This window comes from Neophocaena asiaeorientalis, unplaced genomic scaffold, assembly GCF_003031525.2.
Source record: "Neophocaena asiaeorientalis asiaeorientalis breed wild unplaced genomic scaffold, Neophocaena_asiaeorientalis_V1.1 scaffold418, whole genome shotgun sequence".
In the NCBI taxonomy this organism is placed as follows: domain Eukaryota; kingdom Metazoa; phylum Chordata; class Mammalia; order Artiodactyla; family Phocoenidae; genus Neophocaena; species Neophocaena asiaeorientalis.
Genome location: NW_020175731.1, coordinates 2,569,079 through 2,596,920, shown reverse-complemented (window position 1 = coordinate 2,596,920; position 27,842 = coordinate 2,569,079).

Sequence of the window (27,842 nt, the reverse complement as noted above, 5' to 3'; positions counted from 1 at the left end):
GTCTGGAGAATCTTTTGGCTTTTCTATGTACAAAATTATGTTATCTTGTCAATAAGGACAGTGTTTTTTGTTCCTTTTCAGTCCCTATACCTTTTATTTATTTCTCCTTCCTTCTTACACTGGCTATGACTTCCAATACAATGTTGACTAAAATGCTGATAGTAAACATTCTTTTCTCACTTTTGATCTCAGGTAGAAACTTTAAACATTCCATTGTTAAGTAGTTTTGTAGCTTTTAAAATATATATACGTATCAGATTTTAAAAGTTCCATTACAGGCCTATCCTGCTAAGATTTTTAAAAAATCACAAATGTATGTAGGCTTTATAAAAGCCTTTTATTCATTTTCTCCTATATTATACTGATGTGGTGAATTACATTGACTGATTAATTCTGAATGTAAAACTAACGTTGCATTACTGGAATAAACCCAACTTGGTTGTCATATATTATTCTTTTCATATATGGTTAGGTAATATTTGGTTACCATTTTTCCACCTATGTTTATGAGAGAGATTGACCTGTAATTTTCAACTCTTATAATGTCCTCATCAGGTTTAGTTTTCAAGGTTATTCTGGCATTATAAGTTGGGAAGTGTTTTCTCTTTTGCTTGCATTTGGAAGAGATTGTTTAAGATTAGTGTTATTTCTTCTTTAAATATTTAGAAGAATTCACCAGTGAAGTCATCTGGGCCTGGAAATTTCTTTGGGAAGGTTTTAGATTACAGATTTAATTTTTAAATTAGATATAGTACTATTTCAGGCAAACTCCAGGATTCTTTGATATTCCTGAAAATACACAGTTAAACAAAAATGCACTAAAGGTATCAAGATTAATGCATAGGTCACCCAGTCCATACAGCTTAGTGGTTAAGAACATGAACTCTGGCACTCTTCTGGTCCTCTTTAAAAATGAATTGTAAATGCAAACAAAACAAAAATCCTTGTTTATTCAGCTTTAGTATTAGAATCCCAACAGTCAAGAGGCAAGTCATTCCAGGGTTAAAATCTGCAGCACATTTCTGTTTGGCTTCTTAACCTTTTGCCCTGGGCAAATGCTTTGAGGGGAGAAGAGTGCTGGGCTCCCTTCTCCATGCTTCTTTTCTCTAAGGGATCTTGGTCCTTCAATTCTTGGCTGCCTTGGAAGCCCTAAAATGCAGTTTTTATCTCCCCAGCTCTGTGAGGTTCTTGAAAGCTTTCCTGGCATCTCTGCCCTTAACAATTGTCCTCTGCCTGGATACCTTGCAGATGCCACTAGGGGAAAAAAGAGGAGAATGTTGGCTCACCTCCCTGGGGCTCCTTTCTCTCCAGGATCTTGATTTATCATGTACTGGCTGCCTCAGTAACTCTCTGATGCCTTCAAACAGATTTATTTTTGTATTTTAATGGGCTTTTCTACTTTTCCTTGGCATAAATGTTGATCTCCTGCAAGCTACTCAATATAAGTAGAATTAGACATTTGAAGGTATCTTTTTTATTATTATTAACTTCTCATGATCTGACTTTTTGACTTTACCAATTGACTAAGGGTTTTGGTTAATAAGAGATCTACTACTATGATGATGATATTAATAGAAATAATAACAGCTTAACATCCATTGATAAGTCACTAGGTGTAAGACTCTATGTTAAAGTATTTCTATGTGCTCTCTCATTTTATTCCCCTAAGAACCCTGGAGGTAGGTGCTATTATCCTTATTCTCTGGAGCAGAAAACTGAACTCAGAGTAACCTGCTTATACTCACAAAGCTAATGAATGATCATAATAAAATATGGGACAATGCTACCTGATACCTGGGGCCACTCCCTTACACAGTCTTCAAAAGATAGAATGTATTTACCTTATAGTTGATATACTTGGGTTAGAGGGACATGAGGGTAATTGAGGCAGGTGGGACTATTTGGGACTATTTGGAAGTCTGGAATGGGGTGCAGGAAAGCCAGACTGGAAGGGTGAAGGGGCAGGCTCCTGCCATGTGGGGGACTGACTTATTGCCTAGAGAAAAGGGAGATTCTAGTTTCAAAAACCCTATTTCCCTCAATCTGAAATTTGCTATTTCATATGTTTTCTGTTCTTATGAAAAGGGGATGCATCTTACAATAGATGTCAAAAGAAACTTGCCAACTCTCCGGCACTGGGATCAGCTCTAACAAAGCTGTCATCTCAGCACATGTGCGACCTTCCTCTACTCATCTGATCGTCACTTCAGTTGAGTTATTGGTTTTGATAGCACCTTATAAGGAGGAGTATTATTTTCTGTTGCCTACTTCATGAAGCTCCTTCCAAAAAGTTACATTAGGATTAAGCATTGAAACACGAACTTGCTGACTTCACAGGTTTTCCATCATATGTCAGAAAATGCCATTAATGCAGATGGAATTGCCAAATATTCTGGGATGCAGAATAGAGTTTTCAAAGACAACAGCAATTGGTGTGACTGATGCATGTGTCATGAAGGACACCGAGCGCCCAACATCTAGCTGTCAAAAGCTTCTGGCTGACTTTCAAGAGAAGCTATTGAACTTCCAGGAAGGTAAACTTCAGTTAAGGAAAAAACAGAACAATTCTTTAACCAAATCGGAAATGCATACAAACTTCAGTGTTCTTTGATATGCCTGGAAGTTACTCTGTTAGTCGAAAGGTTTCCCAAAAGGTCAAGATCAAAGATTTGATTGTGAGAAGTTACAGCCTATTTGTTAAAATGCAGATCTAGCCCATACTGCCTGGGTTTAAACCTTTGCTCTGTCTTTCAGTCGCTAGGGAATTGGGGGCACTTCTCTCTGCCTCTATGTTCTCAGCTGTACATGGGGATAACAACAGCCCTGACCTAACAGAGTTGCCATGAGGAGTAAGTGAGTTAGTCAACATGAACACTAGGAGGGATGTTTGGCGAATGTTAGCTATTAGGATAAGCAGCACATCATTCCCGATATTACACCCGATGTGCCTATCCACGGCCAAAAATAATTCAGAAAAATATTTAGATTCTGAATTTAAGGAGGGCTTCGGGGCTGATTTTGAATGTGATATTGATGAAGCAAGGCGTACTGAAGTATATGGATAAATGTGTGCTGTTGTCAGCCACGAAACGTTCTATTTGTTGTTATTGTTTTTTGCTTACACTTAATGTAGTGTCTCTTTTTTTCACCAGAGCTGACGTTAAATTACAATGTCAATAACTGAAATCTGTAAATCATTCTCCATTCACTGGCCCTTAGTCCATGCTGGGCCTCCTACAGTCACCTCTTAGCTGGTCTCCCCATGTATTCTTTTGGCTTTTGGCCATCTTTGTTATGCACCAGTGACAGACACCTCTGATAAATGCAAACTGGATTATGTTGCTCTCTGGGGGAAAGCATCCAATGGGTCCCCACTGCTTTCAGAAGAAAACCGCAAATCCTTCACCTGGTCCACAGAATCTCCCCCCATATGCCACCTTTCTGGTCTGTGTACCTGTGCTGCTGATTTATTCTTCTCGCCCACCTGTCAATCCCTCCCAAGGGCCAAGCTCATCTTGCTCAGAACTCTGCTGTCCCCTCCCTCTGCCTGAAGGAGGCTAACTTATGCAGAATTGAGTGAGGTGTCACTTCCTTAGAGAAATCTTCTCTGATGCCAGGTTTCAATCAGAGCTCATGTTACAATCTCCCCCACTTTTTTTTATTGTACTGATCGCAGTTTGTTATTCTTTCTTGCTTTGGGTAATTATTTGCTTAATGTCTCTCCCTCCACACACTCATGAGTTCCACAAGGGTGAGGATAGTGCTATGTTTAACGTGTTAAACCCCTAGTGACTGGTTCTCTCTCTCTAAGTATCTATATATGTATGTATAGGTAGATGGATGGACATAGATGGATATTTCTTATTAAAATACAATATAAAGTTCACAAACTTAAAATGTACAACTTGATACATTTTTACAAATAGATGCTCTCATGTTACCAGCACCCAAATCAAGAAACAGAACAGTATGAACACCCAGTAGTCTCTCTTCTGTTCCTTCTGGTCATTCCCTCAAGGCAATTACTCTTTTCTCTCTTATCATTGTGGATTACCTTTGCCTGTTTTTGAGCTTTGTATAAGTGAAGTTGTAGGCATGTACTCTTTTTTTTTTTTTTTTTTTTTTTTTTTTCTTTTTTTGCGGTACTCGTGCCTCTCACCGTTGTGGCCTCTCCTGTTGCAGAGCATGGGCTCCGGACGCGCAGGCTCAGTGGCCACGGCTCACGGGCCCAGCTGCTCCACGGCATGTGGGATCTTCCCGGACCGGGGCACGAACCCGTGTCCCCTGCATCGGCAGGCGGACTCTCAACCACTGCGCCACCAGGGAAGCCCAGGCACGTACTCTTAAATCTGGCTTCTTTTGCTCAAAAGTATGAGTGTGAGATTTATCCATGTCACGTGTGTCCTAGAACCCTTTTCATTGCTGTATTACAATCCATTGTCTGAATATACCAAAATTTATCTATCCATTGTGCTATTGATAGACAGATGGGTTGTTGCCAGTTTGGGGGTATAACCATGCTGCTATGAACATTCTTTTGCCTGTCCTCTGGCAGACATATGCACTGATTTCTCCTGGGTATGTAACCAGGAGTGCTGTTGTGGCCACTGCGGCAATTTGGCAACAATGGATTTGACAAAACATATGTTTTCTCATATGTTTATCATATGTTTTGTCAAATACATAGCTGCCAAATTTTAAAAAATGCAAGAATTAATGTAGTATTGGAGGAGCCCTCACCTCTATTTCTGATGAGGGTTCTGCCAGAGTTCCGGACTTGACTCTAGTCTCTTTCTCACTAAGAGTTTATGGACCGTGAATATTCACAAAGATGCATGGATACAAATTGGCTGTCACAAAGCTTGGAAGGAATTTACAGGGAGAGGGGTATCCAGAGGTGCAAGGTCTCTTTGCTGGTGCCCCGCTGAGAATTGCTGATCTCAGCCCTGAAAAGTCTTCCGGGCTGGGACCTGTCCAGCCTGCTCCACCCATCTACCCCCCTCCTCCCCTTCTTCAGCCCCTGCCTTTCTGTCCTTTCTCACTTTCTGGAGGGAATGGGTTCCACGGATGAGTTTGCAAACCTCTCCATCATTTGTCTCCCAGGACTGAAGGTTCTCCCCAGACCCTGCTACACTCAGATCAGCAGGGTTAGAAGGTTAAAGAACCATTCATAAGGGGGCTGATTGTTAGCGGGGGGGACTGGGCTCATTCAGAAATAGGATTTGAGTAGTGGCAGAAAGAGCTATATGCTCCAGCCTATATCCCCCTTTGGTGTGACGGTGACAAACTCCATTCTGTCTTCTCTCCCCTTTGGTTAAGCAGCAGCCCTGCTGACACACCCAACCCTGGCTGCAAAGGTGTCACTAGCACCAGAGCATGTGGATCCTAACTGCTTGGGGACACACTCAGGGTCCAGAGGAGGCAGCAAACCTTTCTCCCCTTCTCAGATGGCTTTTTTAGGCAATGCTGAATCGCCCTTTCCTAGGTGTCTGCAGTCCCTTCTCCTTTACTTTTCTTCTCTCCTCTTGGTTCCACGCTTCTTCCGGGATCCTGCCTTTATGTTGGGCATCTCAGGCTGGAAGTAACATTTTCAGCATCCTCTGCCTCCTTCCCCACCCACCCCACTCGTGTGTGTGTGTGTGTGTGTGTGTGTGTGTGTGTGTGTGTGTGTAAGAGGAGATTACTGTAGGAATTGGCTCATGCAGTTATGGAGACCAGGAAGTCCCACAATCTACTGTCTACAAGCTAGAGAACAGGGAAAGCTGGTGATATGATTTAGTCTGAGTCTGAAGGCCTGAGAAACAGGGGAGCAGATGGGGTAACTCCTAGTCCAAGGTCAAAAGCCTGATAACCAGGAGCTCCGATGTCTGAAGACAGGAAAAGATGGACCTTCTATTCAGCTCAAGAAGAGAGATAGGGAATTTGCCCTTCCTTCACCTTTTTGTTACATTCTGGGCCCCAGCAGATTGGATGATGTCTCATTGTTGAGGGCAGATGTTGTTACTCAGTCTACAGATCCAGATGCTTAATCTCTTCCAGAAATACCCTCATAGACACACTGGAGAAATAATTTGACCAGCTATCTGGGCATCCCTGACTCAGTCAAGTTGAGACATAAGATTAACCATCTGAGTAGGTAAGGACCTTTTCCCCGGGCTCTCACTACTTCCAAGAAGACGTGAGATAAAGCCTTAAGGATCTCCTATTCAAGCAGATTTCTGCCCCTAAAGCACTAGTTTGATCCATTATTATCCTAAAACACTCCTCCCCACCAAACTTGAGGATTGGCTGGAATGGGTAGGAGAGTCAGAGAACTAACATTGGCAATTTCTTTTAATAATTAAAAAATTTAAAGTCTGATTTATTGAGTTGTACTATATACCCAGTACAATGGGACCAGTACCCTTTTTGGACCTATAGGGTGATGAATTATGACAAATATAGACAGTTGTATAACCGCCACCATCATTGAAATACAGAGCATTTCCATCTCTCTGAAAAGTGCCCTGGGGTCCCAGCACAGACAGACCCCTCCCCAAGCCCATGGAAGGGTCTGCATTTAACAGTGCAAATGCCCCCCGTGATGGCCACAGTAGTGGGTCCTGAACGTTTGACTGTGGGGATAGATCTCATTCTTCCAGATGAGAGGCCCTGGGGGAGGGCCGGTTGAGGATGGAGTGGCTGGTGCCCAACATATAACTGAGCCCCTGGAATGAAGTTCTGATTGGGGTGTCAGGAGACTGAGATCAGGGTCTGAAGGAGAAACTGGGGGTGAACCAGAGCTGGGTGTGGATGGGGGCGGGTCACAGCGGGTGCAAAACCAGAGAACAAACTGTAAGAACCCAGCATCCAACATGGAATCCAGTGGGTTCTTCAGGCTGTGTCCTTACTGGTCAAAGTGTCAGCAGGGTCGCCTGACTGGAGGAATATGGGCTGGGCTCATGAAAGAGGGGACAAAGGAGGAGGGTCTGTGTGGCCCTGCAGACCTGCTGATTTCAGGCACCGCGTGTACGTGTGCATGCGTGTATGTCTGTAGCTGGAGACCATGGCAAGGCGCTTGTCCATCTAGAGACATCTTAGCTGACCCACATTCTCAGCCGGGTGGGGAAGCTTGGAGCCTCCTCTCCTTGTGCACGTGGGACACCCCCTCCACCTTGACTGCAGCCCTTGCTGCAGCCTGAGAAGCACGCGCGGGGGGCTGACATCCTAGCCGCGAGCTCAGCTCACGTGTCACCCCGGCTGGGGCAACCTCACATTCTTAGACGCTCTATGTCATGGAAAGAAAGGTGAAGGCTCCGTCTGCCTTGCTCTGCTCTCCCCAAACATTACCACTCCAGCAACAAAAGGGGGGCCTGGTGGTGAGAGACTTTCTTTCTCCTCTTGGAGGGTGGGGAGAGTCTTTCAGATCCCAGAGTCCATGGCGATATTAAGTTAGAGGAATTTTTCAAATCATCGTCCCGCAGAAGCATCTGTGAACCACCCTGCTGCACATGGTCCTTGTAGAGACAGTCCGAGGAGAGGGGTGCAGTTTTCTCCTATAGCTGTTTGCTTTAACGGATGAACACATTCAAACATCCAGCCCCTGCATGTGCCAGGTGTGAGAGAGAGAGCAGGGGGCACAACAGGCAGGGCCTCTGCCCGTGGGAGCTCACAGCCTCGCAGGAGTGGGCTCCCATGTGGCGCAAGGCTGGGGGAGGCTCTGGGAGGGGCTCCAGTGGCCACGACTGGTCACTCCTTCCACGGTCTCAATTCATGATTTCTCTGCACCTGCGCCCTTTACAAAATAATCGTCTTAGCCTGTTCGGGCTGAAGAAACAGAAATGCCATGACTTGAGTGGCTTGTAAACAACAAACATTTCTCTCTTTCAGTTCTGGAGGCTGGGAGACCAAGGTCATGATGCTTCAGGTTGGGTGTCTGGTGAGGTCACTCTTCCTGGTTCATGGGCAGAAGGGGCTAGGAGGTCTGTGGGGGCCTTTTTCTATAAGAGTGTGAATCCCATTCATGAGGGCTCTACCCTCATGACCTAAGCCCCATTGCCTAAAAGCATCGCCTTGGGGGCTAGGTTTCAACATATGAATTTGGGGTGGGACGGTGGGACACAAACAAGGCTTTGCCACGCTTACATCACGAGGCGGAGCCTGCTTGCTTGGACCTGGGCTGACCCGTAACTTGCTTTGGCCGACAGAAGGGGAAGAGGGGAAGGAGGCTGTACCTGTTGGGAGCCCAGGCCTGAAGAGGCTGTGTGTGCACAGCCCTTCTCTTTCTTAGTGCCCCGCTTCTGTGCTGTGAAGTGGCTTGGCCTCATCTGCCAAGGGATGAGAGTCCACATGGAGAAGAGCTCATTTGTCCAAGTTGAAACCATTCTAGACCAGTCGACAGCCAGCTGCTTCCAGAACACGTGCAAGTCCAGCCCGGATCAGCAGCACCACCTCCGCTAACCACAGCTGACCAGAGACTCAGCCAAGAGCCGCAGGGCCATCCAGCCCACCTGGAGACACAGGAGGCACTCTTCCTGGAAGACCAGTCTCTCCTTCCTTCACTTTCCTCCAAAGGGTCAAGCTTCCTGAAATACTTCACCTCCAGAAATTCTGCCAAAAGCCCCACGATGACAACCTGTCCCCAAAATAAAGCGTGTCTTTTACTTTCCGGTTAGGAATACTGCTAACAGCTAGCATTATTGGGCTCTCACCATGTACCAGGCGTTGTTTCAAGTGCTTTCTGTATATGAATCCGTTTGCCCCACGCAGCAGCCCTATGAGTGCCCATGTCAGAGGCTGGTTGTACATGCCGGCCCTGCAGCCACATGTTCTGCCTGTGAGTCCTGACTCTGCCAGGTACTGGCTGTGTGGTCTTTTGCAAGTTACTTCCCCTCTTTGTGCCTCAGTGCCCTACGGATAGTGAGAGCATCTGCCTCAGAGGGTTGTCACGAGAAGTAAATGAATGAACTCACGGAAGTCTTTAGAACAATGCCTGAATGTCTGGCGCAGAGAGAATGCAATAGGAATGTTAGTATTATCACTCTCATTTTTAAAATGAATTAACCGAGGTGCTGAGAGGTGAAGGAGCCTTCCCAGGGTTCCACAGCTAGGCAATAACTGTGATACTCTTTCTACAGCATATCACAGTAAAAATCTTGTCTTGATGAGTACTCACAGCAGCCTGATGAGGTAAATAGTCTCCATCATTATACGGGTGAGGCACCTGAGGCTCAGAGAGGGGAAGTATCTTGCTCAAGGTCACACAGCTGACTTGAGGTAAAGCTGGCTGTCTTGTCTGGCAGTTTCTTTATGTCATTGGGACAACCCCACACCTCTCCACAAAGCTGCTCTTAGGCCAGCCTAGCATAATGGCAAAACCCCTGATCACAGCCTTACACCTGAGCCCTTACCTATCGCCTGGCATCCCGGCAATCATCTGGTTACTGTTTTCTCATCTCTGTCTCTCCTCACTCTGAGATGCTGATGTTGACCCCCCACTTGCCTGGCAGCAGTATTTCACCTCCTCCCTGCCTTCTCCCTGCCTGGCTCCACAGAGGAGCCCCTTGGTGTAGCTCACATGGGCCACAGCCCCGCAGGGTCATCTACAGTCTTGGTGCTGTGACTCTAGTTCCAACTCTCTCTCCCCTACACCAAGCAAGGGCTCACTGGTTGGCTCTCACATGCCATTTCTGAGTGACTGGAAGTGGCTGCCTAGAGTTCTGTGCTAAGAAGGATTCTGAGGCCATGTGGCAAAGAGTGCTGTGATTGATTTGTTATGTCTGCCGTGGGGGCAAGAAGCAGAGTGGCAGTATGTGTGGCATGTGTATTTGCCATTGATACCCAATCCTGCATTAGTTTATTGTGAGATATGGAATGTCTGTTTTTACGTATACCCTTCCTCTAAATCTAAGCATTATTGTCACATCTTCCAGGAATCCTTCCTTGGTTACCTGAGCCCAGCGAAATCCCCTGCTTCTGTGCTCCCATAGCAGTGTAGGTGTCCTCTCCTCTCGCACTTAACCATGTAGGACTATCACCGTCTGGCTGCTTGTCTGGGTTTACCGTTAACCTGGAGCTCTGTGAGCAGAGACCATACTAGTTGCTTCGCTGTGGTACTCCCAGCACCTCAGAAAGGTGCATGGCAAACACAAAGAGTTAAATAAATATGCAATGGTTGAACACATGCATGAGTGAAGGAATATGGTACTGACTTTGGCGTGACTTTCCGTGCCTCAGTCTGAGGCTTGGTTTCTCACTGAGTGAGGCTTTCTGTGTTCATCGTTGGCCAGAGCAAGGCTCCTGACTTTCTGGAAGCATAGAAAGCACCTTGTGCCCGAAAGGGCCCCCTTGTAGCAGCTCCTCCTCCTTTCCACCCTCCAACCTCAAGCCATCATCTGTTTGAGGCAGCAAGAACCAGTGCAGTGATATTTATAGCATTTCACAAACCATTTTACAGGGAGAACTACACAGCCACATCTCTACCATGGTTATTTATTTTCCTCATACCACTTACAAGGGGCTAGTTGTGGAAGGAGCTGATCTGCTGGACTCCTCTGCAGCTGGCGAAAGCGTGGGGCTGCTGAGAAACACTTGAGGAAGAGAGAGATGCAAGGCACATCTCCCATCTCTCAGAGGGGAGGGAAGGGAAGTGGGTGGTGGGGAGAGTGGGGAAGGATGCAGGAATGTCCAGATAGGGATTTGGTGGAGTGGTTAAGAGATTAGTGTGTCTGAGCTTTCATTCATTGGTTCCCTTGTTCACCCACTTGACACATCTTCCTTGGGCACCCACTATATGCAGGGCACATGCTAAGCAGTCCTGTTACCGTGGGGAAGAAAGTGAGCATCATCTCTTCCCCATGCAGCTTACGCTCCATCCAGGTGGACATCACTACATAAGGATAAATGTGGTGAGAACGCTCCCAGGAGGGTTTGGGTGGGTGGGCTGAGTGCAGGGGAATGCAGGGGATGGAGGGAATGCAGCGGATGCAGGAATGGAGGCAAGGCAGCAGTTGTGGCCAGCTCAGCACCCTTTTCTCCATTTTCCAGTCTAGCATCCTGCTTCCCTTTAGGGGAAGAATCTCTCCCCACCCTTGTGCAGTCGTGGTGAGTTAAATCAAAGTGCCTGCCCCTCCTCAGCCACTCAGATCCTCTGTCTCTTGGGACTTTGAATTTTGAACTCAGTGATGCAAAAAATATAACCCAGCAGTTGGGGAGCATTCATACCAGTGGCAGAGTTCTGCTGAGGCTGTGAGCCCTTTCTGCTCTTTAGACCCACAGAACTCTCCTGGTCTCTGTGATTGAGAATGAATTGCCATGTTTTCCTTGGATTCTGTGAATTATCTGATAAACTTCAAAGAACTTCCTTTCTTGTGTAAGCTAGCCACAGTCAACTTTTGTTGCTTGCCACCAATGACCTCTAATTACTTCAGCTGCCCTCATGGGCCCTCCTCAGATACTTCCTGGTGTCAAGGTCAATGGCTCTGACAATGCTAACCCAAAGTAGGGCCTCTAGACATTCTTATTACTTCTCTCCACATGTTTTGATAATCCCATACACTCCTCATATTTTCTTTTTCTGAATTGTGCTTTAGTGCAAGGATTAGCAAAATTTTTCTGCAGAGGGCCAGATAGTACATATTTGAGTTTGTGAGAGGTAGATGGTGTTTTAGTTTTCTATGCTGAGTAATAACGTATCACAAACGTAGCAGCTTTGAACAACACACATTTATTATCTCACGGTTTCAGTTGACCAGGCTCTGGGCATGGCTTAGCTGGGTCCTCTGCTGAGGGTCTCATAAGGCTGTAGTCAAGTGAGAGGTTGAGCTGCATTCTCATCTGGGAGCTCAACTTGGCAAGAAGCTACACCCAACTTCATGTGGTTGTTGGCAGAATTAAGTTCCTTGTGGTTGTAGGACGAAGGCCCTCAGCTCCTAAGACCACCTGCAGTTCCCTAACATGTGGCCCTCTCCATAGGCAATTCACATCATTGCTGTTTGCTTCTTCAAGGCCAGTAAGAGAGTTTCTCTCTCTCCAGTCTGTTTAGACAGAGTCTTACACAAAGTAACATAACTAAGGGAGCAATATCCCATCACCTTGGTCTTATAATGTAATCCAATCAAGGGAGTGGCATCCCATCACCTTTGCTGTAATCGATTGGTTGGAAGCAAATCACAGGTTCTACCCACACTCAAGAGGAGGGGACCGTACAGGGTATAACTCATTGCGGGGGGTGGGGGGTGTCATCTTTGGGTGTCTTGACTTTTTAACATCTGTTAAACTCTGCCTTTGTAGTGCAGAAGCAGCCATAGACAATATGTAAACAAATGAGCATACCTATGTTCCAATAAAACTTTATTTACAAAAACAACCTGAGGGCCAGTTTTGTAGTCTGATGAGCCCTGATATTTAGAGTAATATTGGTGGCCTTCACCAAGAGATCTTTTTAATAAGAATATTATTCACTACTTCCTTTAGCATTCTTTTTATGATGTCTTGGAATAAATTTCTTTCTGATACTGTGTTTTTCTTGAGTAACTGTCTGGTTTTAATCTCATGAACACTATGATTTGTAAAAAAAAAGTTATTGAAGTCAAATATAATGGCAAAAAATATGCTGAACGCTGATTTTTAAATTTGATCAGATTTCATTCTTCACTTTGTTTGCTAGGAATCTCAGAGCCAAAGAGATTGGCTGGAATGCCTCCCCCTCCTCTTCATCTGTCTACCTCCTTTTCACCATTCTTCAATATCTCCTCCAAGAAGGTTTTCCTAATCTTGCTCCACCCCAGACTGGGTTGGGAGCCTCTCCTTCATGCATCCATAATGCCCTGTGCTTACTTCTTTCACTGAACTTAGCATTTTATGGCTCTACCCACTCAGCTGTGAGATCCTCAAGGGCAAATGATCATGGATTTAAAAAAACAAAACAAACTCTTTTATATAGTGACTAGAATACTTCAGGCATTGAGCAAAATTTTAGTGAAATCATAAACAAATCAATGAGTCCCAGTGGAAAAGGTGAGTAGTTGAACTGTTCTAGGGCCAGGGTTTTGCTGGACAAAGCTAGCCCATCTGGGCAAGGAAACTGAAATTGCCAAGAGGGTTGAAGTGGTAGATGATGGGGCGTGTGCTGGATGGGAAGAAAGTGAAGGTAGGAAGGCTGGTAGCGTGAACGCGAGGAAACGAGGATCAGAGGGCTCTGTGGCTTTGAAGGACAGCTGTGGTGAGAGTAGTGCCAGGGCTGGTGGTTCTTAAGTACAACCATCCATACCAAGTGTAAAGGACTCCACGGTATGCATTTTCTATATTTGTTCCCTCCTTGTTCCTAGTTCCATTTAACGTTCTAATCTTGATTTCTCTTCTTTCACGCTGACATAATTCATGTCTTCTTGCTGCATTGTGCATGTCTAAATCCTAAATCATCTCTGTATAAGGTGGGGAAAATGCTTTACAAATGAATAAAGAATTGTCCTTTAGTATGTTTGGTGCACTGAAATGTGAATAACCTCTATATTCAAATTAGGGTGAATAATAATTCAGTGGAGGGACATTCAAGTTCTCCTCTTATTGATATTAAACATGAGGAGAGAGTTGAAAAAATTCTTCTCCAGGGAACATTGTTGGTTTCTTCTTATTTATTCTAAGCTTTGGTTTGGAGGAGAAGATTAATACCAGCTTATGGACAGTGCAGGCTGCCCTGGGCTGCACCTGGGTAGGGCTGGGCTGAGGCAGGGATATTGGCTCTGTGTTTCTGGACCCATGAGATCACGAGCTATATCCTACAAGGGTACCATTGTACCCGGCGCCTCACTGGTGATTTCACTGCTGGGTCGTCTCCCTCCAAGATTTCTTGCAGCCCAGGGAAGGCAGCTGTAGAATGGTTCTTCAGTGAAATCACTGGGCCCAAACAGCAGCTGTCAGCCTCACCCTGCACGCCCAGGTCCCAGCCTCATCTCCTGGGGTGGAGGTACTGAAGGACAAGCAGGCTGCCTTAGTCAGCATCTGTGACACTGGCCTCCTGGCCCAAGAGGCCTGAGGTAACTTAGCTCATATGACCTTCCAGAGAAACCTGGCCCTTCCCGTGTAACTGGATCATGAGACCACCTTTCTGAGGCCCAAGGACTTTGGCTTCTCTTCTTGCAAGCCATGAATGCCCCAGAATCGTGGGATTTTTTTCGGGGTGGGGGGTGGTGTGTGCATGGCTGAAATGTCTCCTTAAGTGTCTAGCCCAGTGCTTGGCACATAGTATGAATGGACCGAAATCGAGCTAATTTAGGGGAGCATGTATCACACACAGTTCCTAGTGAATAGTAAATTTCTTTTATCCAGTAAATATTTACTGATTGGCCTAGAGAGGCAGGATAGCATAATGGTTAGTAGCAAGAGCTCTGGAGCCAGGCTGCCTGGTTCAAATCTTACCTCTGACACCAATTAAGTGTGAGACCCTGGACATATTTCCCTGGCTTCTCTGTGTTTCCTTATATGTAAAATGGGGATTAATACAGATGTTGAATCTTTGTTATGTCCCTGTTTTCTCTCTTGGTTTGCTCTCCCTGGGAGAAGCTAGCTGACATGTCATGAAGACACTCAAGCAACCTAACGAACACATGCATATGGTGGAAAATCTGAGGCCTCCTGTCAACAGCCATGCAAGTGAACCAACTTGGAGGTGGTTCCTCCAGCCCCAGTCAAGCCTTCAGATGACTGCAGCCCATGCCAACATCTGGACCATAGTCTCATGAGAGACCCTGAGCTAGAATCACACAGTTAATGTGCTCCCAGTTTCCTGGAAACTGCATGAGATAATAAGTGTTGGTTGTTTTAAGCCACCAAATTTTGGGGGTAACAATATGCATTATGTAATTAGATATGCAGTGATTACTAATATGGATTTTTTTTTAATGTACAAGACAGACATGATTTATGCCATCATGGAGGTTAAATTCTAGTGAAGCATAGAGATGAGAAAGCTAACAACTATATTGCAGTGTGAAAAGTACCATGGGGATAGCACAGGGTGTGATGGGAGTATATAGAAGGGGTACTGGATATGGCTTGAAGGTGATGGCCACTGGGGGAGGGGGCTACCTACAGCCAGTAACATCTAAGCTGCATCTTGAAGGATGAGCAGAGTTAGTCAAGCAGGCAAAAGAAATGGGGAAGGGCATTTCAGGAGAAGGAACAGCATGTGCAAAGACCTGAAGGTGAGAGATGGCAAGTGGGGGCAGGGGTTGGAAAGGGGCCAGATGACATTGGCTTTTGGGCTCCATGATAACGGAGTTTGGACTTTGAAGGGTTTTAGGCAGGATAGATAAGATTTGCATTTTAGAACTATCAATCTGACTATGCATGGAGAATAGATTGGAGTAGGACTAGAAAAAAAAATTGGAACCTAACCATTTATTTCTACTTATTTGTTCTATGATGATATTATATTACATTACCATACATGTGTAGACTTAAAAATAGAGGTCACTCTACTGAATATACTTGCTTTATTTAAAATAATATTATATGGTGAGTATTTTCTCATGTTATTACTAAATACAGTCTAATATGATGGCGTGGTATATTTGAATGTACTACAATTGATTTAACCTCTCTCCTATTGATGGATAGTTAGATTATTTCTTTTATTTTTCACTATTATACATACTACTAGGGTTGATGTGAGAAGGGTCTCCAAGAATCTTGCACAGCGAGTTTTATTTTCTGGTTGTCTTGAGGAAGGAATTGAGCTGTACGTAGGGGTAGGAGTATGTAGCAGAAGTGGTAGATGGAGCCCTAAATACCTAGTATATTGGTGACATCATCTCTGGTATTTTCTGAGACATTCCTGATTTGGAACATTCCGCCTCATTGGGGCCATATATCCTGAGGTTTTGTTTGGAAAATATTATCACACCTCCATGCCATGAACTTCACGCTTCAGCAACACTGACTGGCTTCCCACGTCCCACACCTGCTCTACTCTTCTCACTTCCCTGCCTTTGCTTATGCAGAGCCCTCTGCCTGCCTGGAATGCCTCCCCCTCCCCTTCATCTGTCTACCTCCTTTTCACCATTCTTCAATATCTCCTCCAAGAAGGTTTTCCTAATCTTGCTCCATCCCAGCAAGACTGCGTTGGGATCCTCTCCTTCATGCATCCATAATGCCCTGTGCTTACTTCTTTCACTGAACTTAGCATTTTATGGCTCTCCCCACTCAGCTGTGAGATCCTCAAGGGCAAATGATCATGGATTTAAAAAAACAAAACAAACTCATTTATATAGTGACTGGAATACTTTGGGCATTGAGCAAAATTTTAGTGAAATCATAAACAAATCAATGAGTCCCAGTGGAAAAGGTGAGTAGTTGAACTGTTCCAGGGCCAGGGTTTTGCTGGACAAAACTAGCCCATCTGGGCGAGGAAACTGAAATTGCCAAGAGGATTGAAGTGGTGGATGATGGGGCGTGTGCTGGATGGGAAGAAAGTGAAGGTAGGAAGGGCTGGTAGCGTGAACGCGGAGGAAACAAGGATCAGAGGGCTCTGTGGCTTTGAAGGACAGCTGTGGTGAGAGTAATGCCAGGGCTGGACTGACAGGTAGTGGTTCTTAAACTCAGCTGTGCATGGACATCATCTAGGGAACTTGTTAAAAGTGTAGATTTCTGAGTACCTCTCTTAGTGATTCTAAACCAGTAGGTCTGAGGTGGGGTCTGGGATCTACATATTTAACAGGCACCCCAAGAAGTTCTCATTCAAGGGGTCTGTGCACCACCACCCTTGGATAATTTCTGAAATGTGAGGCTTTGGGCAAAAAGTGAGTTGTCTGATTTTTAGATTTCAGGGGTGGGGCCATCCCTTCTGAAGCCGAGGTTCAGGTGCAGACACAGGAATGTGTGATGGGAGCTGGAATGCGGTGGTTGTAGCTGGAGACTAAGATCAAGGAATGGAATAGATCATCCACGTGACAGTCACCAGGAGGGTGGAAGGGCTTAGGGGGATGAAGGACTCAGCACCGCGTGCCAAAGCCTTCCATGAATGAAGGGGAGTTTCCAGAGGGGCGGGAGATGATCTCCACGTTGGGGTGGAAATTTTACAAACTAATAACTACAGTTCTTGGCTGTGAATGCCAGCCTGTGCTGTGGTAAGTAGCCTGATGGTAGCTGAAAGGAAGAGAGAGGGCTAGGTTGGAACCGTAACGACTTTTAAAATATATCCCAACCCTGTCTGCCTCTCCATTGCCACCCCTCCCACTCCCGTCCACACCACTGTCTCCCCTCCCCGGCAGCTGTAGTAGCCTCCTAACTGGTCTTGCTGCTTGCATTCTGCCCCTTCTAGCCCACTGTTTGCATACAACCAAAGAGATTGCGCTGACAGTCAAATCCATCACAGCCCTCTCTGACTTTAAATACTTACATGGCTTCTGGTTACACTTGGGAAAAGATCCACACTCCTTCCCACAGCCCCAGTGGTTCTTGAGGCCAGGTCCCCACCTCTCGTTCTAGCCCTCTCTGGTCCAAACACCTTCCACTCCCCCATCACGTCTCTGTGTTGCTGGCCGAGTTCTTCCCCACCCCACGGTCTTCACGCTGGCCATTCCACTGGCCTGAAATGCTCTCTCCCATCTTGCCATGTCTTGCTTCTCGCCTTATTCAGAGTCCCCATGACCACACAACCTAGAACCAACTCCTCTCCTACCCGCCAGTTGCTGCCACACAGCACTGCTTTATTTTCCTCAGCGTGCAAACCACAATGGGAGGTTACGTGATTTACATATTCACGTGTTTGTGGTCTGTCTTTCCCCAACAGGAATGTCAACTCCATGGGAGAAGCCTTCTGTCTGCTTTGTTTGATTCTGTATCCTCAGCACTGAGAACAGTGCCAGGCACATAGTAGGTGCTCAGTAAGGATTTGCTGATTGAATAAAAATCAGCAATGGAAGTAGAATTGGGTCTAAATGAAAATGTAAGTCAGTGGAGAAGAGGTGAGTTTAGTAATGACGTTACATGCAACAGCATATTTTTAATCCACCTGCTCTTAGAAGAAACCCATGTTCTATTCCAATAAAACCGGACTTAAAGGAAAAATTCATTAAAAAGATTTGAAGGCTTGATTCAGGATGGGAAGGCCTTATGGCACACGTCTCCAATCAGGTCTCCCTCAGGGAAGTTAGAGGGGAGGGAGGTAACATTTGGTGGACACCTACCAGGGGCCCAGGCTGTGCTGGGGCCATGAAAATAATAAATGGCACTTATTGTGGGTTTACTGGGTGGTACCATCCCTGTGACACACGTGATGTCCCTTCTGTCAATTAATCCTCTCAATGACCCTAGTGTTGGCACTGTCGTGGACCCCATGGTACAAAAGAGGAACCAAGGTCCCAGGATGAGCACTTGCCTGAAGAACCACAGCTCGAAATGACTGGAGCTCAGATTCCAATCCTGTTCTCTTTGATTTCAAAGCTCGACATCATACAACCTTACGTGTGACTTACATGGCTGCCATTAATCGCATGTTCACAAGGGCCAGGCCCAGGGCTAAGGCTTTAGGTAAAGGCATGTTTATCAGCCAGGACTGGAATCCAAATTCTCTGCTGCTTCTCACCTCAGGCCACACGGCCTGTTGAATAGCTTGGCCATCCTCTGCCTTTGGTTTCTGGTTTGTTCTCCCGGGAGCAGAGATCAATACAGTCATGTGACTGACTCATCCGTTACCAGCAAAATAAAGGCTCAGGAAGGTTTTTGCCAATTTGTGAGGTGTGATGTTTGTTGCTTGGCATTGGAATACTATGTGCCATTTGCAAGGATACTTCACATGTTTATTGCGTGCCCAATAGTTGCCCGATGTTCCCAGTGGAGTGTCGGGGTTATTCTGTGGGTCCTGGAGTCACAAGTGGGTTCAAATCCTGGCATTATCATTTATTAGCTGTGAGAAAAAGCCGTTCGAAGCCTCTCTTTCGCTATTTCTGTGTGTGCAGAAAACAGAAGTGGCCTGTGTCATAGCTGGTGCTTGGTTGTGATCAGGCCGCTTGGCATGGTACCTGTAAGGAGCTCTCAGTACACGTTAGCTACTGGTGATATTTTTATCATCATTATTGCATCGCGTTTGAGGGCTGTCCTGGGCCAGACTGTAGGAGAGGCCTGGGGACAGGGTGACGGGGTGGTGATTGTGTTCCAACTACATTGAGAGGCTTTAGATGACTAAGACCAAGGATCTTGACTGCTCATGCTTTCTACGTCTATAAAAGAGCAATGGCTATCCTCTTGCTTGGGTGTAAAATTTAAATGAAAACACCTACAAGGATAAAGATAAATAATGGCTAATATTTATGAACACCTAATATGTTGCAGGCAGTATTCTAAGACTTTAACATGCATTAACTCCGGAAGTCCACACAACAAACACTCTGAAGTTGGTGCTGTTATGATCTCCATTTTAAAGATGAGGGACTAGAGGTGAGAGTGTGTCTGGGATATCACAGGGATTAATTAAATATTTCTTAGATGTTGAAAGCTTTTAGGGGAAGAAACTTTTTATTACCCTGCCCACCTCCCGGTACAGAATAGGTGCTCAGTACATTGTTATTTTTGAAAAAGTGATACAGATCAGAGGTTGCCATACCTTTACTGTGAACGGCCTCATAGCCAGTATGTTGGGTTTTGTGTTCTATACACAAAATATGTTGGGCATTAAGTTCTGCTGTACCTTCTCAGCTCTTCTGTTGTAATGCAGAGGCAACCACAGATCTATAGAAATAAATGAGCATGGCAGTGTTTTCATCCAATTGTTTCTAAAAGCAGGTGGCAGGACAGATTTGGCTGTGGGCTGCAGTTTGCCCCACCCTGATATAGATGCTGATGCTGATAAATGGTACCATTTATTAAATGCATCCTCTGTGCTAGGCTGTTCAAAGTACCTTCATGCTCTGTCTCCTGAGATACCAGTGAGAAAAGTAAGCTCACTGGGTTTAAGTAACCTGTCCAAGTCGGCCAGACTGCAGAGCCTAGACTAAGGAGATGATGTCAAGGATTTTGGAACATGATCAAGATGAAAGTTTAAGTCTAGATCCTTACTACTTAAAGTCTGGTCCGTGGACCAGCAGCCTTGATATCAACTGGGAGCTCATTCAAAATGCAGGATGTTGCAAAACAGAAATAGAGTTACAGATGTAGAAAATAAACTCACAGTTACTGGGGGGGGGAAGGGATAAACTGGAGGATTGGGATTGACATATACACACTACTATATGTAAAATAGATAATCAACAAGGACCTACTGTATAGCACAGGGAACTCTCCTCAATACTCTGTAATGGCCTATATGGGAAAAGAATCTAAAAAATAGTGGATATAACAGACTCACTTTGCTGTACGCTGAAACTAACACAACAATGTAAATCAACTCTACTCCAATAAAAATTTTAAAAATAGGGCTTCCCTGGTGGCGCAGTGGTTGAGAGTCCGCCTGCTGATGCAGGGGACACGGGTTCGTGCCCCGGTCCAGGAAGATCCCACATGCCGCGGAGCGGCTGGGCCCATGAGCCATGGCCACTGAGCCTGCACGTCTGGAGCCTGTGCTCCGCAACGGGAGAGGCCACAACAGTGAGAGGCCCGCGTACCGCAAAAAAATAATAATAATAATAAAAAATAATAAATAAATAAAATAAAAAAACAAAATGCAGGATGTCGGCTTCCACCCCTACCTCAACCTACTGAATCAGAACCTTCATTTTCCCAAGCCTCTCAAGTGATTGTCATGCATGTCAAAATCTGAGAAGCAAAACAAGACAAAGATGCAAACACTATTCAATATCCTCAAATTTTTAGCTTTTGTGAGTAATAAAGCAAATCATAATATGGTTAAGCTTCGCATTCATCCTGCAGGTACCCGTGTAAACCGGCTGTCAGCATGTTGCTGCGAGAATAAGTGGAAGGAACACCTGTGACGAAAGATACATTTAGGTGCCAAATAGAAGCTGTACTGTCTTAACAGTCTTTGGAAGCTACTGCGAAAATGTAGCCAATGATTTAACGATCTTTAAGGTAAAGGCATTAGAAATCTGCAAGTGAGCTGGTCAGTTTTGCCAAATGGGGTTAGAACTTGGCTGTCTACACAGAGAAGAAAACCCGGGTTTAAATTTTCTCAGAAGCTCCGAACAAGAGCCAAGCGTATAGATGATCTGTTCGGCTTTTTCTTTGTGATGGAGACAGACGCGGTAGCCCCTGCATGGCCTCTGCTCTCTCTGGTTTAATGTGATTGACAATCAGGTCAGCGCACAAAGGGCAGTGAGGAACCACTCAGCTAACAAGCTCCTTGCCCTCCAGTCTCTAGAAGAATGTTGACTGACAAGGACACAATTAAAAAGGGATTGATTTATTGAGCTGGAATGCTCTGGCCCCCCTAATCTCAGCATCTCTCTGTTTCGTGTAATCACCATTTCCAAACAAGAGTCAGCCTCTGCAAATGAAACCCTCGTGGTCACCGGGGAGCCAAAGATGCTCTTAGTTACCGAAGGTAGCTCAGCCCTAGATGCCCATAAAGAGAAACTGCGTGAAAGAAGTTCTCTCCTTCACCAAGGCCTGGAAAAGGATCTGGAGTTCAGCAGGGAAGGATGATCTAAACAAAAAGTAAGCGGTGGTCATGAAAACTGCTAACCTTGGCCCCAGGAGGGAACTGGGTTAAGAAGAGTAGATGGGCAAGGAGCTCTATTTTTGTCTTTTACATAGTAAAAGTGTAAATTTCTGTTAGAAATCACAGGGTCATCAAATATCTGGAATGTTGATGGGGATGCCAGTGAGGTTCAAGGGAAGAAAAGAGTCCGTGGATTGGAATTCACTGTTCCTTTTGAACTGTTTCATTGAACCGATGCAGTTGAATCTCAGTTATGTGTATGCAAATAATTATTTCTAATTGTTGGGACTTGAGGGTCACCCCATAAATAGCACCTCTCTTTTCCACTGGAGTTATGAACTGGTTGAGAAGTAAAACAAAAGTCTTGGCAGCTGGAGACTGAAATACAGCACCATCTTTGTTACTGATGAAGTGGGAAATGTAAGCTTATATCTGTGTGTTCTATGGACGGGTAAATTTCTTGCTACTGAGCTCCAAACTTAAAATAAAAATATCACTCTTTCTCCCCTGGGGGTCAGTGAATGAGCGGACAGAGAGAAAACAGGAGTGGAGTGGGACCTCCCCCACGTGGAAGGAATACTCTTGAGTGAGGAAGAAGGGCTGATGAGAAAACAGACTGAGAGGGTTGTGTAACTTGCCCAGTTCACAGAGCTAGGAGGTGGGAGGACTGCAGGGCACACCCAGCTTTCCCTGGCTCTGAAGCCTGAAATGTGAAGTAGTTCTGCTCTATTTGTTGAATGAATAAAGTGAATGGATGAATGAAGGAGGTGACATGTGAGGGTAACAGGTTGAGAAGTGCAGTCAGGTTGGGATGGCCTGTGCATCGTTGTAGATCCTTTCTTCCAGCTCAGGGTCTGGCACTGGGGATGGTTCACCTAGATGTCCTGCCTGCCAGGCCAGGCCAGGCCAAGTGTCCAGGCAGGTGGGCTCTGGAGCCGGTCCTGCTGGCACAGTGGCCTGGTGTCAGGTGCACGAGGAAAAGCCGGTGTCTGCTGGTCCGTTTGGCCATCACCATCTCCATTGCGTGGTCTCTGATTTCGTTCTACATCGCCAGGGGATCTGCAGATTGGCCTTCCAGATGGCCAAGGGGAAAAAGCCCCACCCTCCAAGGGGACTGGGATAAACCCATCTCTGCCCGAGCTAGAAATCTGACTCACAGATTAGGGAAAAGCACGGCCAACCAAGGCTGACATTCAACTTCCCCTCTCCTGGTGGGGATTTCATAGTCCCCTGTGCATCTGGTCACCACATTTCCGACATCCTTCTACTCCTGGGTATTAAACATAAAACAGAGCCCCTGATACCTCATTTTCTCTCACTTGCTCTTCACACCTTGTCATTTATTTGCAATCCTTGGGGCAGCCGGAGTTCCCTTTATCAGCATGTCCTCCCTCCAGGAGGGGACCCCTTCCCTCCCCAGGGGTCTGTTTCCTGCTCATCAGCTTTGCCACCTCAGCCTGTCCCCTCCTTTGCTGTCACGCCAGCCCTGGCATGGACTTCTGTGATCTTAATCTCTTTCTTTGGAAACTTCTGTCACTTCCAATCTTCCCCAGTTTTCTCCCTCCACCTCAGCCCCCAGGCCCCCAGGCCCCCCTTCACCTTCTCAGCTTTCTCTTCAAAGACGTTGTGTGTCTTTTTCTCCTTATTTGGTCCAGTGTGACCTGACAGGGTCGCTGAAGCAACATACTGGGGATAGAAATATGTACTTAGTTCTCCACAGATTTTCTTTTCCTTCCTTTTTGAATGGGGCATTTGCAATCAATTTATGTCATTTAGCTGAAAGGTTAAGAATTTTCCACTTAAAAATCAACTTCCCCAAATGAAAACAATTTTTGGTGCTTTTTTCCATTGTAGTCAGGTCTCCACATGCCCCTGGGCACAGAGACTGTTCTGGAAAGGGCTTCCTGAGGAATGCCTGTGGAGTGAGTACCGCTTCTATTCAGGCCTTGTGGACATCCATTTCACGGAGCGGGCAGGAGATCTTGTTCTTTTGTCTTCTTTAGGATTCACTGTCAGAGACGTGATGTCACCATGAGATGCTTCCAATGGTACCACGGGTGGACATGAGACTAAGGGTCACCCGTACTGACCCCTTCCAGGATAGGTTTCTATGGAAACAAGTGTGAACAGAATAGAACAAGGCAAAGCAACCCTGAATTATTTGCTAAGACCCTGAGTCCAAACCTTGTTACAAACCTCAGTAGACCCAGGCTGCTGTGAAGACTTCCTTTTCTTAAGTGGCACCAAGTATGGAATCTAAAATATGATACAAATCAACGTATTTACGAAACAAAAACAGGCTCACAGACATAGAGAACAGACTTGTGGTTGCCAAGGGGGAGGGGATGTGGGGGAGGGAAGGAATGGTAATTTGGGATTACCAGAGGCAAACTATTATACATAGGATGGATAAACAACAAGGTCCTACTGTAGAGCACAGGGAACTATGTTCAATATCCTGTGACAAACCATAATGGAAAAGAATATGAAAAAGAATATATATAACTGAATCACTTTGCTGAACAGAAGAAACTAACACAACACTGTAAATCAACTATACTTCAAGAAAATTTTTTAAAAAGCAGCACCAAGGAGTCTAGAGGTGTTGCTGTTCATATTCCCACCCTGATCCCTGTTACCAGGCTGGTGCACCCAGATCCCAGCTGCTCTGGGTGCTGCCTGCTAAGGGCTCCCAGCTTCCCCTTCTCTAGAGGTTTGCCTTCATTCCCAGAGTTTCTTTACTTGGGAGGATACAAGCTCCCCCATTCACCTCCTGTAGCCTGCATCCAATGAGTAACCACCGGAGGATATAAGAGGCCAGCCCCCATTTCATAGTGGGATCAATGCTGAGGTACAGTTCACAATCCAGAGCTCCCTGCGGGGTCAGGCTTCAGCTAGATCCCAGCTGAGACCGTATCCTGGCTTAAGTCCTCCCCTCCCGGTCCTGCTTTCCTCACTTCCTCAGGAAGTCACGTGTGCCCAAATCCTTGTCTCAGGCTCTGCTTCCAGGGAACCAGATATAAAACAGATTACCACACCACATTGGCAAAAGGGTTTACCCCATCAATGCCCACACCTGAATCTGGGGTCTTACTGTGTCAGGGCGAGGGATGGTCACACTCATGGGGAGAAGTGGGGAGACCATAGTACAGATGCTTGCCCTGGTGCCAGAGCAGAACTAGTCTAGACGGCTTGACACAGGCTTGTTGGGACTGGGACGGTGGAGGGAGTGGCAGGCCTGTATCAGCCCCCACTGGCAGGATCAAGAGAGAAAGTATTCCCAAATGGGTTGGAGGGTATCCAAGAGAAGGAGATGGCCTTCTCTGAGGGTGGTTGAGCTCCAGGTTCCTAACCAGCTGCTGAGAGATGGAGTACAGTGGTCCTTAGGTCCTTGCAACCATAGAAGCAAGGGAGATGCAGAAAAGACCCCACTGTTTGGTCTTGAGCTTTTAGGCAGGCCCAGCAAAAGCTCTATTTCACCTCTTTCAGGGGTAAGAAGGGAGGGAGTGGAGATGGGGTGGGTGAGAAGGGATCGAGGGGTACGTATGTTAGGAAGAGCAGAGAAAGGTGAAGAAAATTGCTGCTCTCCTCCCCAAGACCCACATTTACCTACGTCTCTCTCTCCTTTGTCTTACTTCTTGGACTTCACGTCCTTCCTACCCCTCCTCACTGTGAAGTCTTAGCCCACCTTTCGCTTCTCTCAGCTTCACTCCCACCTTCCTGCGTGCCCAAATTCTTGGTGGTCATTCAACAAATATTTACAAAGTGCCCACCAGGCGTCAGGCACTTTTCTAGATCTGGGAAGTCACCAGAAACAGCTGTCCTTAGTCATGGCCAGTGTGGGAAGACACCCAGTAAACATGCAGTCGGCAGCAGAGGGTAAATTCAGCTAGAGGTAAGTGCCATGAAGTAAACACAAGGAGAGGATCACGTGGGTGTTTGTTTTGGCTGGGAGTCTTGTCTGCCCTGTGGAGCTGCAGGTGCTTTGAGGGAGGAGGTCTCAGATGATACTTCCTCCAAGATGTGGGACCCAGCACCTCACTCATAAGAACTCACCACACACGTGTTCATTTCTGGACTCCACTTGGGCTTTTCGCCTTCAGACCAGACTTGGGTTTCTCCCCCTGATTTGTGTGCATTGGGCCAGATGTGGCCCCCAAGCGCCTGCGCTGGAGTCTCGAGTTGCTCACTGGGGTGGGACCTACAAGGCGTCTTGACGTTCACAACCTCAGTTCCTTCTGTGTGAGACAGGGGAGGTGAGCGCGCCCACTTTCACAGGGTTATGGAGGGCAGAATGAGACCATCTGCAGGAAGTGCTCCCTCAAGGGATGGTGTTGGATGATGGGTCAAGTCTCCATTCAGCACCACCAGTGGGACCAGCCTCAGGAGGAGCCAGAAAGAACTGGGGACCCAAGGCTCTTGCAGCCTGGATAGCTTTGAGGCGGTCTTGGCCATTGCTTTTGTGCTTGATTGAGGTCCTGAGGATAGGTTTTTAGGGAGTGGAGAGGTAAATGGCAGGAGAAGGGGTCTCTGCCCTAGCCTTCCCACTGCCCCAGACCCGGAGCTCATCTTTTCTCTCCTCAAACGGATACCCTCCAGCTGTCCCTGTGTTGCTCCTTCCTTAGGCTTGAAATCCCAGTTTCATCCTGGTCTTTTTTCTTTCTCTCATCCTACTCCTCTGCTCAGAATGCAAGTCTCCCACATCCTGTGTTTCATTTTCCCCAACTCCCTTCACTTCGTTTCCTTTGCCCTTGCCCTGCTTCCAGCCCCGGATCCTCCTTTCACATTTCTGGTGGCTGGTGTAACTTCCTCCTGGGTATCTCCCACCACCGTTTCTGCTCATTACGACCCATGAGTCACGCTTGGAGATCCCACTCCCTAAAAGAAAAAGAGTTCCTACTCCTCGTGCTGGCATCTGGAGCTCTCTCCTCCATGACTGCCTCTACTCTCCCACCTCAATACCCAAAGAGCCAAACTTGCACACTCACTGCTCCCCTGCCTCTGAGCGTTTGTTCCTGCAGCTGCCGCTGTCGAGGCTGCCACATTTGCCCGGTCCTTCAAAGCCGGGTTCAGACGTAGCCCCTGATGCCATGACTGGTCGGGAATTCACCCTCACCCCGCATATTCGTACCCCTTATCTCACACCTTTCGTAGGACACTCATATCCTGCGGCTGCTCCAGGAATTCGTGCACTTTTGTGCTACTGTGGAAGTAGCACACTTGTTGGTGGGGTGTATCCTTCCCTACTGTCAGGTATTGATCCCTGTATTACATCCCACATGGGATACGTGAGATTTCCTCTGGTGACAAATGAGGCTCAGATTAAATCACTTGCCCAAGTGCATGCAGGTCCTAATGGAGAGAGGTGGAATACAAACCCACAGTATTTCTTAATCCAAACACGGCGTTCTCAGCGACTATGCTATCGCGCCTCCAGGTAGACATTTGCTGGTTGAACTGGGTTGAATAGCACTAAGGGACCGTGGCTGGTTGAGTGCCAAGTGCCCAGTACGGAAAGGGTCGCTGTACGAATAGAGTGGACCTCCTGCTTAACTACTGGCGCTGCCGTGGGGCTGTCAGGTGGCCCCGCCACCGGATCGAGCCAGCAGCTGCCAGTGGGGCGGCCCCGCTGGGCAGCCCGAGAAGGATGCGACCTCATAGGAAAATTGATTTAGGATGAACCGTGCCAGAAGCAGCCCGTCCGTCACCAGCCCCCTCTTGGGTCATATTTCAAAGCCTGGCTCAGGGCCACTGGCTGGGGCGCACGGCTGTGAGATCATGGCTGAGCCATCTGACTCTCCAAATTATAAGGACCAACTTGGGAGTTTTATCGCATTTCTGCGGCCCAGGCATGAAGTCAGCTGGACGGCGCGTGAGAGGGAGTGTTCCTCTTGTAATTAATCGGGGTGTGCGTTTTTTTCATCTTCTGCCTAAATTCAGCGTGCGCGCTCCCTTGGCGCTACCCTGCGCAGTAGCGGAGGTGAGTCACGGCTGTAAAATCTGGAAAGCTTGTGGGGGGATGCAGGTGGAGGAGCAGAGAAATAGACATTATTGTTATCATCTTTCAGGCGTGCTCGACTTATTACTGCACTTTCAGCAGCTGCTTTGTGCCTTCCTAACACCGAGCCAGAAGTGATGGTTTGAGCGGGGAAAGGATCCGTTCTCTGTTGGGGCAGAGGCCCCGGAGGCCTTTGGCTCTTTTGAGGGAGGATGGGGCAGGTTGGATGCCCAGCACTGCCGCTAGGCAGCT